This window comes from Carya illinoinensis, chromosome 15, assembly GCF_018687715.1.
Source record: "Carya illinoinensis cultivar Pawnee chromosome 15, C.illinoinensisPawnee_v1, whole genome shotgun sequence".
Lineage (NCBI taxonomy): Eukaryota > Viridiplantae > Streptophyta > Magnoliopsida > Fagales > Juglandaceae > Carya > Carya illinoinensis.
The window spans coordinates 36,147,906-36,162,751 of record NC_056766.1 but is presented as its reverse complement, the minus strand read 5'-3'; the positions used below and the strand labels follow the sequence as shown (position 1 = coordinate 36,162,751).

At 34.2% G+C, this 14,846-nt stretch overlaps 1 pseudogene; it reads left to right on the top strand.

Moving 5' to 3' along the window:
- The first annotated feature begins 1,444 nt into the window (after positions 1–1,444).
- Positions 1,445–13,052, top strand: LOC122296887 (annotated as a pseudogene).
- Positions 13,053–14,846: the final 1,794 nt, after the last annotated feature.

Below are 14,846 nucleotides of genomic sequence, written 5' to 3'. Positions count from 1 at the left end.
GTCTATTGTTGGCATGAAGAATTTGGAACTACATCAGTTAGATATAAAAACAGCTTTTCTTAATGGTGAATTAAAAAATGATATCTTTATAATTCAACTAGAAGGATTCCAAATTAAAGAACATGAAGAAAAAGTCTACAGTAAGCAATCTTCAAGATAGTGTGGTATTTGAAATTTCACCATGCAATTTTAAAAATGGGATATGAAATGAATCCACTAGATTATTGTGTATACATATGGAAAATGATAATAAGTTAAACATTATTATCATTATATGTTGATGATATATTACTGACAAGTAATTGTTTAGATATGATGAATGAAATAAAAGAATTCTTGAAATCTAAATTTGAGATGAAAGACATGGGTGAAGCCTCATATGTTCTTGGTATAAGAATTTCTAGAGATAGAAATTCAAATATATTGTATTTAGATCAAGAAAAATATCTAGAAAAAGTACTTAAAAGATTTGGTATGAAAAATTGTAAATCCTTAAGTACACTTGTTTGCAAAGGTCATGTTTTAAATAAAAGTATGTTCCCAAAAAATGAGGAGGAAATAAATGAACTGATCAATGTTCCCTATGCTTAAGTTGTGGAAAGTGTTATGTATGCAATGACAACTACAAGACCAGATATTTGTCATGTAGTAGGATTGGTAAGCAGATATCAATCTAATCTAGGTAAGGAACATTGGCAAGCAGTGAAAGGCATATTAAGATATTTATCAAGTACCAAAAATTTGAAATTGTGTATTGGGATCAGTGATTTAGACTTAATTGGCTATAGTGATGCTAATTTTGGAAGTGATGTAAGTGATAGAAAATCTACATCTACACATATATTTCTAGTTAATGGAACAATAATTTCTTGGTTGAGTAATAAACGGGGCTGTGATTGACAAATAAGCTGGTGGCTTGGCAATATTATAGGCTGTTTCAATTTGTCTGTGAGTTTCAACACATCTAATTAGCTCGACTTGGTAGCTTGACTTGTTAATGTCCGTAAGTCTTCATCCCTTTCATAAAAGAAAACCCGTTTGGTCCCAACTTTCATTTTCTTGTCTTTAATTTGCGAGGTCATGAGCGTTTAAAACAGAGAGACCCAAGGGTATAAGCATCTGCTGGAGGTGAAATGCATATTCTTCTGTTTATTAATTATTATCATACTATCAATATTTTTTTATTTAATATTATATAATAGAGTAATAAGTAAAATATAATAAATGATTTACTGATAGAAAGATGACCAGAAAATATAGGAATTACTCTTATGACTAAAGACTACGGTACTCCTTCATTTTTGTTTATAGTTTATACAATTTCTATAGTCAAAAACAGATCGAGTCCGTTGAATTATTCAACCTCTAATAAAGTAAGGCACCAACACAAGGATAAATTCAGCCAACTAGTTCTCTGTTCTTCGTAATTGCCTTCCAAGTCTTCAAGGCATAAACTAACCTTGCCATTTTGTGGGACATGGCAATTTCCTCAAGATGGCTGTTCCTCATCTCCACCATTGTCATACTAACTACACAAGTCGTCGCGCAGACATACAAATCATGTTTAAACAAGGGCAACTACACCTCCAATAGTACCTATGACAAAAATCTGAATCACATCCTGTCCTCCCTCTCCTCCGGCGCCAGAGTTAACTACGGGTTCTTTAATTCCTCTTATGGCAACGACTCTGACCAAGTACACGCAATCGGACTTTGTAGAGGGGATTCTAACTCGGACCGTTCAGAAGGAGGCAATTTTATGGTACGACTACTGCATGTTTCGCTACTCAAATCGCTCTATTTTTGGCCTCATGGAATCTGATCCTAGTTTCGATATGTGGAACAATAATAGCGTATCGTACGATTATTGGGATCAGTACTTCAATGTTCTCTGGACCTTGTTGGCAAGCTTAAGAGCTGAAGCTGCAGCAGAAGGTTCTCTTCGTAAGTACGCAGCAAATAATACAAGCGCACCACTATTCATGACGTTATATGCACTTGTGCAGTGCACGCCTGATTTATCTGAGGAAGAATGCGGCTTCTGCTTAACTGGGGCTTTCGAAATTATCCCACGATGTTGTGGTGGGAGACATGGAGGTAGAGTGATTAGACCCAGCTGTAATTTCAAGTTTGCGATCGAACCATTCTACAACTCTACAGCCGAGGCGTTGCCGCCGTCGATCCCGTCGCCACTAGCACCACCAGTTTCTCCTCCTCGTTCATCTACGAGTGCAGGTACTCAAATCATCATTATCACAACATAACAATTAAAAGAAATATAAATCGTATTGTTTATTGGTTTTCCATCTGAGCAATCAGTTTCTTTCGTCTTTCTTTCCTCGATTCTTCTGAGAAAATCTTGGTCCGTCTTTCTTTCTATCATAACAAGAGAAAAAAAATTATATAAAAAATATTATAAAATTAAAATATTGTTATAATATAATTTATTAATATTATATTTATTTTAAAATTTTAAAAAATTAAATTATTTTTTATTTTCTATTTAAAATTCTAAGAAAGTTATAATGATTAGTTTGAAAATATTTATGTTTGAGTGATATATGGGAAAGAATAAACAATCTATTCATCATTTATTTTCTTATTATTTTTTTATTATCTTATGATATGATATTAGATTATAGGTTTACAAGTAAAATATAATAAAATAAATAAATCAATATTAAATGAATAGGCCAGGATAATTGTTCCTGCCGTGATGCTTGTATTTATAGATATATTGTTAGAATTGATAACTATGATAAGTACAAGATGAATATGATAAGATAAGAGGTTACAACTATGAGATAAGTATATTAACTAAGATGTCTATCTATACAAGATAACCCTGCACTTGTGCACATCTTGATCGATTTGTTGTGTTGCTATTGTTGGATTGGACTCTTAACTCCTTACACTAAGATTGAGCTAAGTTAAGATTCTTAACACCCCCTAACAAACTGATGGAAGGAGTAGTGACAATGAGCTTGTCCTTGAGCTGCAAAAATCTTGGAGAGGTTAGACCCTTTGTGAACACATGCTATTTGGTTTACTACAGCTATGTAAGAGGCTACAATGTCTCTATTGAGTACCTTTACCCAAATGAAATAATAATCAACTTCCACATGTTTTGTTCTGGCATGAAAGATAGGATTAGAAGCTAAAGCAGGTGCTCCCATGTTATCACACCATAGTTGCGGAGTTGTCGCAATTGGACACTCTAACTCCTTAAAGCACATTCTTAGCCAATACAACTCAGCAGTAGTAATGGTCATAGCCCTATATTCTACTTCTGTGCTAGATCTAGAGACTACAGGCTACTTCTTGGCTTGTAGATTTAACTTCTTGGCTTGACAGTTGCCTAAAAATACCCCATAGCCACTTGTTGATCTTCTATTTGTAGGATCTCTAGCCCAATCTGAGTCACAATATTCTACTAGTTGCTGAGGTCTAAGAGTAAATAATAAGCCATGATCAATTGTCTCCTTCAGGTACCTGAGTACCTTTTTTGTTGCAGTAAAATGTGTGGTGGTAGGATACTGTAAAAACATTCACAGTTGGTTGATTGAGAATGAATTGTCAGGTCTAGTAAGTTTACAGTATTGTAAAACACCTACAATATGCCTATAAGCACTGGGATCAGATAGTGGATCTCCCTCAAACTTACTCAGCTTCAGTCCAGAAATACAAAGGGCAGAATATGGCTTTGCTCCAAGCATATTAGTTCGAGCAAGTAAGTCATACATGTACTTGGCTTGATTAAGATGCAAGCCATGTGCATTTTTGTGCACATGAACTCCTAGGAAATATGTCAAGTCACCCAAATCCTTTACTTTAAATTCTTGTTGCAGACTCTGAATAAGCCACGTAATGCTAGAGCTGTGTGATCCAGTCACTAAAATATCATCAACATATATGAGCACATAGATATGAACTGATCCCTTGTGAAACATAAACAATGAAGTATCCAACAAAGATCGTGTAAAACCAAGCCCTTGTAGAGACTGTGTGAGTCATGTATACCATACCCTTGGGCCTTGCTTAAGGCCATATATGGCCTTATGTAGCCTACACACATGTTCAGGATAATTGCTATCAACAAAGCCCTGAGGTTTTTCCATCAAAACTTTTTCAATAAGGAAACCATGAGGAAATGCATTTGATAAATCCAACTTTTTGGTAGGCTAGCCAAAATGTAAAGCAAGAGCCAACAAGAGTTGAATTGTAGCTCTTTTGATGACAAGACTAAATGTTTATGTGTAATCAATACCATTTCTTTGCTCAAAACCTTTGGCCACTAGCCTGGCCTTGTATCTATTAATGGTGCCATCTAACTTTTGTTTAAGCTTGTACACCAATTTATTGTGAATCACAAGTTTATCTTTAAGTCTTAGAAAGAGGGTCCATGTCTCATTATCTAGCAGGGCCTTTGCATTGCAATTAACCAATCTAGGTTAGATATGAGCATGATGTGGGTTCACATGGTAGGATGCTAGTATGTAAGGCCTTGACTGGATGTTTGGTGGGTTTAGCTTAGAGGTATAGGCGAAACCCAGGGAATGCTTTAGGTTTTGAGTTTCCAATCATGGATTTGGTGATGACATGAGAAGTGGGAATGTCAGGTGTGGGGTCATGGTATAGTTTTGAGCTTGGTGTTTGGTTTATATTAGCAACTGGGAGGATTTCAGGGCTCATGATAAGGCTAGTTGGTACTATTACATAAGACTCAACAGTGATTTGGCCTGCTGTGGTAAGGCCGGTTGTAGGCATATCTTGAGAGGTATTCACAGAAATTGTAAGAGAATTAATAGAATAAAAGTGTGAAAGTAGAGGAGTAGTACCTGAGAAGGGAGAATGGACTCGAACGGGGTAGGAGGTAGAGTCTCTTTCTTGTGCAGGGAATAATTGTTCACCAAAGACTACATGTCTAGACATGTGGACTATATGGTTTTGCAAGTTCAAACATTTGTAGCCTTTTTGATTGGATCCATAACCAAGGAATGCTTCTCCCAGATCACATAATCTAGGTTAATTCTCAAAGTCATTTTGATCAGGCTCAAAGATAAACTGAGGAGGAGGTGGTTCTAAGCCATCAACAATGCCCAAAAGTCCATTAGTTCTCAATATGGGGAGAAATTAACACACCCATGCAAGGTAATTGGTATCATTCAGTTTAGTATAGACTAGATGAGGCATATTTGGAATGGAGAAGGAAAGTGACATAGTTGAAGTGGGATTGCTTGATGAAGCCATGGTGACAATGCAAACCTAGTGGCTCTGATGCTAAGAAAGAATTCCATATTGGATGAATAGGCCAAGATAATTGTTCTTGCCATTATGCTTGTATTTATAGATATACTGTTACAATTGATAAATGATGATAAGTACAAGAAGAATATGATAAGATAAGAAGTTACAACTATGACATAAGTACATTATCTGAGATGTCTATCTATACAAGATAACCCTGTACTTGTGCACATCTTGATCAATCTGTTGTGTTGTTACTGCTGGACTAGATTCTTAACTCCTTACACTGAGATTGAGCTAAGTTAGGATTCTTAAAAATAAATAGTCTCTAATAATCTAATGTCACATCAAGAATGATGAGAGGATAATAAGAATTGAGATGATAAGTATTATTACTCGGAAAAAAAATGAGATGAGATAAGATAAAAACTACTTCCAAATATCCCTTTGTTTGAGTAATGTTGTGGAAGGAAATAATAAAAGATGAAATGAGATGAAAATTGTCTAAAAATAAGTGATTATTGTTTAAATTGTTGACAAACCAATTAATATGTATCATGTGAATAAATATTATTAGAAATTACAAGATACATCCTAAAAGTAGGATTGCTTGCTTAGAGATACCCTCTTTTAGTTGACATGTCTCATATCCAGGAAATCAGGTTTTGTTTCGGGCTTTGTCCTCGATGAGTACAATCTTAGTCAAGCAAATGAGGCGCACATGTCATGCAATCTTATTAAACTAATCTAGTAGGCTTATCTGACTTCTCCAGTGAGTTTCCTATCACATTTTTCATCCTCCTAGCTAAGTCCTATATGTAGAAAATAAGAAAAAAGTGAATTGGAACACTATACAAGGTAGTCAATGCTTCCATGTTGCCTAGTCGACTTGATCTCCCAGGCTTGTACTAGTGAAACAAACTTAATTCTTTATATGCTTTGAAGTTTGAACGACACATATAGTTCCAATGAAAACTTCAATTCAGCAAGCCATTTCCCCCCCTTGTCCATAAACCTTATAGGCTTAAATCTATGCATTTTGCTAACAATGGTTTCTTAAGGCCGATTTCTTTTATTCAGTTCTCCATTTTAACAATCATAGCTCTAGCCCCTGCCCAAGCCAGCTTCCCATACATTTAGGTTCTGTTTGGATATTAAGACTACACTTAGATATTTAGATGAGTTGAGTTAATATATAAATAGTAATATTTGTGGGTCTCTTTGAGATGTATTTCAATGTAAATAGGTTAAGATATGTGTTTAAATGTATGAAGTAAGATGAGATGAGTTTAATTTTTTTATGACAGATTGAAAAAGTAGTTTGTCCCATTAATAATTGATTTGAGATGAGTTTAATTGAGTTCAACAATCAAGCACACCCAGTCAGATGATCTATGCATATTAGTAAATAGTTTATAAATAGTAATAAATAGTAATGAAATAATATGAAAATATTTGAAAACAGTTGTATACGCAAACAGGCCCTTAATCATTATAGAAGTAATCAATATTGATTGATTAGCTTGCACTCGTTGTTAAAAAATGATGTAAGAAAGTAAAGTAAAATAAGAAATGAATCACACAACACAAAGATTTACATGGTCTGACAACATACTTATATCTACGAAGCTGCAAATGATTTTATTATCTTAAGGAACGAAAAAATATACTTTAGTGAAATGCATTGTTCTAGACCGGCCATACTACGTATAATAAACACATATATAGGGTTGTACAATGGAAACTCAAATTTCACAATTACTCAGTTATTCGCTTGAAATCTCTGTCTAATGTTTGCTTGAGCGGCATGTTGAGTGTGTTGAGCGAACTCTCTGCATGAGTTTTGCTCGAGCGAATGTCGAGTGAACTTTCTGCCTAGTGCCTCTGTGATTGGCGGCGCAAGGAGGCTAAGAACCTCCTCCCTAGAGCCTCTATGATGGCAACACATAGGGTTATAAAGCCCTGTGCCTAAGGCAATGTTATTTCTCTAAAAAAGAGAAAAGAAAAAAACTAAGAGAAGTAAGAAAGGGGGTGTATGTTGGCAACTGGAGGAGGCTGGAGATGCCTTGCTGACTTCTCCTTGCCAGATAACCCACAGTTGTGCCAAAACAGAGCAAGAATGCTCTCTAGTGCGGAGGCTACTCAATATTAAACAGGAAGAAAAGAAGAGGCTGGTAAGGTTTTCCTCAACGTGTTAATGGCTTTGGGCCCATATTGGGCTGTGGCTTTGGCCTAGTTTGAGAAGAATAAAGGGAAAAATAATATGTACGAACCAACACAGTGGGCCAGAATTTTGACTTAGCTCAATAATAGAAACCAAAGAACATAAAAGACAAAAGGAGTCAAGCCTGTACAGTAGGCCCAACCCAGATGAAAGGGTCACTATGTGACCCAACCGACATTTGAACATTCCACTGAAGCGGGTTTCAATCCAGTTTCAGACAGGTCAAATTATGATATAATATTATATTAATATTATTAAAAAGATATAAAACTTTATTTTCTCTTATGTGCATATTTTTACTATTCAATAAATGCATGAATTATTGAATGTTGAATTTTTGGCTCTTGTTTAAATTATTGTTATGCCATATATAATTGTTTATCCCACATGGGGCAAATGGTTTGCACCAAAAGTAAGAAAAAGATTGGTTGCCCAAAGGTATAAGATTTTTCTTAATTTTAGATTAAAAAAAAAACATTAAACTCCATAGTAAAGATGAGTTTGATAGAGTGAACAATTTTGTATGTCAAGATATACTCCCAAATGACGATTTTGATGGCACTACAAGTTCATCCATTAAAGTAAAGTTGTAGTGAACAACTTGTGTCTGTGTCAAGATCTACTCCCAAAGGAGGACTTTGATGACACTACTAGTTCATCCATTAAAGCAAAGTTGGTATGAAAGACTTGTTTGTCACGATCTACTCTCAAAGGAGGGTCTTGATGACACTATTAGTTCATCCATCAAAATAAGTTTGGAGGAAACCATTTGTATGCCAGAGTTTACTTCTTAGGAAAAATTGTGGGGATACAGCATGTTCGTCTACAAAATTTAAAATTGGACAGAACATTTTGTATATTAGAGTTTACTTCTAATGGAGAATTATGATGATACAACTAGTTAATCCATATAATTTAAAATTGGAGGGAACAGTTTGATTGTCAGAATTTACTGCTAAATGGGAATTATGATGATACAGCTAGTTCATTCATAAAATTTAAAACTGGAGGGAATATTTTGTATATTGGGGTTCACTCCTAATGAGGGATTTTGATGATATTATTAGTTTATCGATAATAATTTAAATTCCGTTATTGTTTATGAGTGTCAAACTCAAAGCATTAATGTGATCAAAATGCTTTTCTTATAATAAGTATGTGAATATCATTACAAGATTTCTTGTACATAATGACTCCAGTTTAGATAAATATGAGTATGTGAGATTTTCATTTAGGCTTAGTTTGAGAATGACTATGGTTCTAGACACTAGTTTACTTGTTTTAAGTCTAAACTCAATTTTTATTGAGAATAGTGATAAGGGTCAAAAATGCACAATGTTGAAGAAGATGAAATTAATTACTACATAACAAACTTTGAACTTTAGGAATGGAAATGATGAAATTTTCTTATTTTGCAAAGAATGCTTTATTCTAGATGTATTATTATTTCATCGAAATTATGAATATGAATGACTTGGTAGCATGGTTGTTAGATTCATACACATTAATTTTGTTAATTTGTATTCAAAAGCAATTGTATCTTTTGGGAAATGAAGGAAATGATGGGCATAAAAATTTAAGAATTGTGTTAATTTAATTTTGAAAGAAATAAGGACACGTGAAAGTTTGTGTGTTCTAAGCATAAGACATGACTCGAATGGAATGGTAAATTTTTTTCTATTATGTTTGGAATCAAATGTTATAAATATTTATTCTTATTTTTTTAGGTTAAACTCGAGTGTAAATGTTCATGTTTCTTTTGTTTGCATGAGTTACAAATCAAACTCTATAAATGTTGATACTTTTTTTATTATTAAACTTGAGTACAAATGTTCATGTTTAAATTTGTTTCAAAATGCCATTTATGTTGGTTCCTTTATTCCTTCCAATTTTTTTCTATATATGTTTGGAATCAAATGTTATAAATATTTATTCTTATTTTTTTAGGTTAAACTCGAGTGTAAATGTTCATGTTTCTTTTGTTTGCATGAGTTACAAATCAAACTCTATAAATGTTGATACTTTTTTTATTATTAAACTTGAGTACAAATGTTCATGTTTAAATTTGTTTCAAAATGCCATTTATGTTGGTTCCTTTATTCCTTCCAATAAAATTTTTAATAATAATGTTTGAGAAATGATATTTGCAAGCGTGAGTGTGTAAGCACCGCAATATCACTTTGACAAAAATGAATAAATCGAGTCTCACATGAAAAGAAAATTATTTTTTTAATAGTAGATCCCACTTTTTTTCAAAGTGACTACATGACGCTTGCATATTTTATGACGGTATGTAGCATTACTTATAATGTTTTTGTTAAAAGATTTTCACTCCTGAGTTGTAATTAAAGGAAAAATAATTTATGAAAAATTTTATAATTTGTAGTAGAGAATTCGAAACATAATTTGTGACATAAAAGTTTAGAGAATATCTCCAAGAAATGTTTAGAGGTTAGTAAATAAAATATTTTTTGCATTTAGATTTTCTACTCTTTGGATGTCATGTGTTGATTTGTATTAAAGGAAAACAAATCAAACATATCAAGAAATGCTGCAAGGAATAGAGAGTTTCTTGAGATAATGCATGTAGACACATGTAAAACTTTTTTCTCTATAATGTTTGATAGGTAAAAGTATTTCATTACTCTTATAAATGATTTTCATGATATAGATGTATCTATCTGCTACACAAGAAGTCTCGAGTTATTGGTAATTCTTAAGGTACTTTTCATAGAGAGAAAATGTAGCTAGGTGGAAAGGTGAAAATTATCGAATTGGATTGAAGTTGTGTCCTGAAAAATATTAAGAGTTGGGTCATAGCCCTGACCCATTTCGTTAACTTCTTGAAAAAATGTAGTAAAATCCTTCAAAGAATGGTGTATATCTTATATTGTGTTCCTAGTAATTAGTCTCAAAGACTCCTGAGTTGTGGAGTGATAGGATATATACCTTATCTAAGGCATATATATGTACAAATAGTCAATCTAAAATAAGACTACAATCCAAATAAAAGAAAGTTAGATTGTATAACAGTTATAATATGTATATTATTGATTATTTGGAGAGATTCAAATGATTTAGACTGTATTGTTTCTCTTTAAAGTTTGTATCCCAGATATCAGCAACCCGTCTCCCCTCCTTCTATAAAAGGTATATATGATAAACTAGTAGTCCTCGTATATCCCATATTGATGAAATAAACCATAATTATTTTTATTGGGCTCAGCGATTGTGCTGTCCTTTACAAGTATGACACGTCAATTGGGAACGTTGTGGGATGTCCTACGTACGGAGTAGATTGGTTAATCCTTTTTATTCGAATTGTGATTTTCTTTATTAATTCTTATCAATCCAGTCCAGTCATATATTTTCTTCTTTCGTTTCTTTTTGGACTTATTTCTTTATTATGTTGTATGTGATATGTTGTGATTTGTGAGACAGATTTGACTGTTTCAAGTTTTGTAGTTGGCTTGCCTTTTAAAAATAGCGTGCTTTTGGTTTTCGTAGGAACTAAGAGAAACACAACTCGAACTACCATCATCATTGTTGCGCCCACTCTTGTTGGTATCATACTGGTCATCAGTATTATTTATTTATTTTTAAGAGTGAGGAAGCGCAAGGATCATTTTGAAAGTAAGTACAACATAGTTCTTGACATCTTGTATTCCTTGTTATTTTTGAGATTTTGAAGGTTATTTTTGTATATTATATAACAGTTTCAAAAATTCATGACTTTCTTTTTGCACTTGGATAACTTGTACACTGGGTTTTAGGAAAAAGAAAATGTTTTTTCCTTATAAATAGTTCCACTCTCTGTGATTAGTTACTAGATATACGAATCCACAAATCAAAGTAGATGCCATACCTTGTTGTATGCTTTCATATTGAGCAAATTAATAAATCATTTGAGTATATATCAACCTGGCGGCCATTTCTTTTCTGAAGCCATGGATGAAATTGGAAACGTGGAATCCTTGCAATTCGATTTCGACGTTATTAGAGCTGCCACATGTGACTTTTCTGATGCAAATAAGGTTGGAAAAGGTGGATTTGGGCCCGTTTATAAGGTATGAAAACAGTATGGTATTTCAAACCATTGCATTAATTATTTCTTAAAAATCGATTCGAATTCTTCTATTTCTGCCTTATTCTCTCACATATTCAGGGTAAGCTTCCCAATGGACAAGAGATAGCAGTAAAAAGACTATCGAGAAACTCTGGACAAGGAAATTTGGAATTCAAGAATGAGGTTGTATTAGTGGCCAAGCTCCAACACCGAAATCTAGTAAGGCTACTTGGATTTTGCTTGGAAGGGAATGAACGACTTCTTGTGTATGAGTTCGTACCTAATAGCAGCCTTGATCACTACATATTTGGTACCATTGCATTCTATGTTTACATTGGGATGAAGAAATTTTCATTCAGTTCCTTAAAAGGTTATAAATTTTAAATATTTGACTCAGTACATACAATTCAATGCATATGTAGATCCCCAGAAGAGTGCAAATCTAGATTGGGGAAGTAGATATAAAATTATAAAAGGCATTGCTCGAGGGCTTTTATACCTTCATGAGGATTCTCGACTTCGGATTATTCATCGTGATCTCAAAGCTGCTAACATTCTATTAGATATAGAAATGAATCCTAAGATTTCAGATTTTGGCATGGCAAGGATGTGCATATTGGATCAGACTGGAGGCCGTACAAACAGAATTGTGGGGACCTAGTAAGTATAGAAACATATCCAAATAGGCTAGAGCTAATGACTACAATTTTACATTTTCTATATGATTGATTTATGTTGGTTATTTGCATCAATAAAGGCACATGAAGAGATGGAAATCAAATCAATTGAAAATAATAATCAAAGCTCTACTGCCTGTAAATTGAAGTTTAGCTTATTAATATTGATATGCAGTGGATATATGGCACCGGAATATGCAATGCTTGGGCAATTCTCTGTCAAGTCAGATGTCTTTAGTTTTGGGGTGCTGATGCTGGAGATTATAAGTGGTCAAAAAATTACATCTTTCCGTGAAGGGGAGAATGGAGAGTACCTTCTAAGCTATGTGAGTGTACACATAAATTATTAGACCCCTGTTCTTTGTTAACATGAAAATCAACAATATTCTACACTATTTTCTTTGACATGTATGCGTGAAATAATGTATATCTTTAGGCTTGGAAAAACTGGAGAGAGGGGACAGCTGCAAATCTCTTAGATCTCACATTGAGGAGTGGTCCACCAAGTGAAATGATACGATGTATTCACATTGGATTGCTGTGCGTTCAAGCAAATGTTGCCGACAGACTAGACATGGCTTCAGTTGTTCTCTTGCTTAATAACAATTCCATTGCTCTCCCTTTGCCCACACAACCAGCAAATTTTATACAAAATAGGGTTCCATTGGCCACATCAATCAAACTAGACATTGATTGTAAGCCAGTGAGTCAATATGAGGTTTCGATTACCGAGTTAGATCCTAGGTAGTGTTTTGTGGGTGTGGCCATAGTGTACCTATTTTGCGCAAATTTCACTTGCTATTATATATGATTCATTTGATCCTTTAAGGTTGTAGTCTTCTCGGACTCTTGATTCAATAGCTATGATTCATCTTATTTGCTTGCACCAAGAACCTAAATCCAACCAACATACAAAGAATTACCAAGTCAAAATCACAAATCATTTTCTCTTCCAACAAAAAAGTAATTTTCATAGCATTAGTTCAAGAAAGACATCCCACACTAATCAAGATATTGATCTCTATCAAAGCCTGAGACTACAATAGGATGAGACTATATACTTGTTCATATTCTGAAATTACCTAATAATTTAGAGCCTTTTATGATCTCTTAGTACGAAAACAACTGATGTAAGGTTAGGGAGTGCTGTCAGTACTTTTGTGATTTGGAATAATAACATGTCAACACGAATTAAGTACCTATCGATCAAACAAATTTATAATTTGATGGTGACACTGCAAATTGAGCATTAATTTATGTACTTATAAATTAATATAAGATATATATTTTGCTTAATTATTATCACCTGCCTCCACTTATACACTCATAAATGTATGGGAAGCCCCAAATGTGTTGAAGAGTGAAGAAATTGTTGATATGGAAAGGCATTGCTGAGATGGAAAGGCATCCTCCAAGGCATTGCTGAGATGGAAAGCCATCCTCCTACTGCGTTGCAGTGCAGGTCAGAAAATGCAGACAGAATGCAACCTGCAGAGGGAATGTGCAAACCTGCAGAGAGAATGTGCAAAAGATAAAATGTTTTTGTTTGTATGCATGCAGTGTGTTTCTGTCACCTGCCATGCCATTTGTTTCATGTAATATAAGAGCAGTATTGGAGTAGTGCGTATGGTAGGTTTCTTGTATCCTAGTGATTTTGTAGTATAGTGACATGCGTGAGGCTGCTATAAATAACAGAGTTTTGTATAGCTTTAGCAAGTAAAATATACAAAGTGTTTTCCATCGTGTTCTTCCAATTCCTAGCAATATCAACACATTGTTTTTACAATTCTTAAATGGTATCAAAGCTTAGGCTATGGAAGAACACAGCTCAGAAAGCCACAATCAAAACCAAAACTCAAACCCAACCAAAGACCCTGCTCATCTAAGCAGTCCATACTACATTGGCACAAATGATAACACTGGCTCCATGCTTGTTACTCATAGCTTGGATGCCAGTAACTATTACTCATGGGCTCGATCAATGAAGAGAGCATTAAGAATCAAAAATAAGCTTGGCTTCATTGATGGAAGTCTATGTGAGCCAACTGACCCAAATGACCCTCTCATGAAACATTGGTTGCATTGCAATGATGTTGTAATCACTTGGATGTAAAATACCATGGCTCTTGATATCAAATGCAGCACAGTATATGCAGAAACAGCACATGAACTTTGGCTTGAGTTGGAGCAACATTTTGCACAACAAAATGCACCTCGAATCTTTGAGATCAAACAAGTTGCAACCATGCTGATGCAAAACCAAGATGTTGTAAGTGTTTATTTCTCCAAACTCAAAACTTTACTTGATGAGCTTTTGAACTATGAGACAATTCCAAGTTGCAGCTGTGGAGGCTTGAAAACTGTTGTGCAAAACCAACAAAGGGATTGGGTTATGAAATTCCTAATGGGGCTGAATGATTCTTATAAGGGAATCAAGGCTCAAATTCTCTTAATCAAACCCTTCCCTAGTCTTAATGAGGTTTATTCCATAATACAACAAGAAGAGAAAAGAAGGGAAATATCCACTGAGGGATCTGCTCATGACTCTATGGCACTGTTTACTCGAGGCAACTACAAGGAAGGTGGTAAACCAAACACTTCTACACAAAAGAGGGATCGATACTATTGTTCT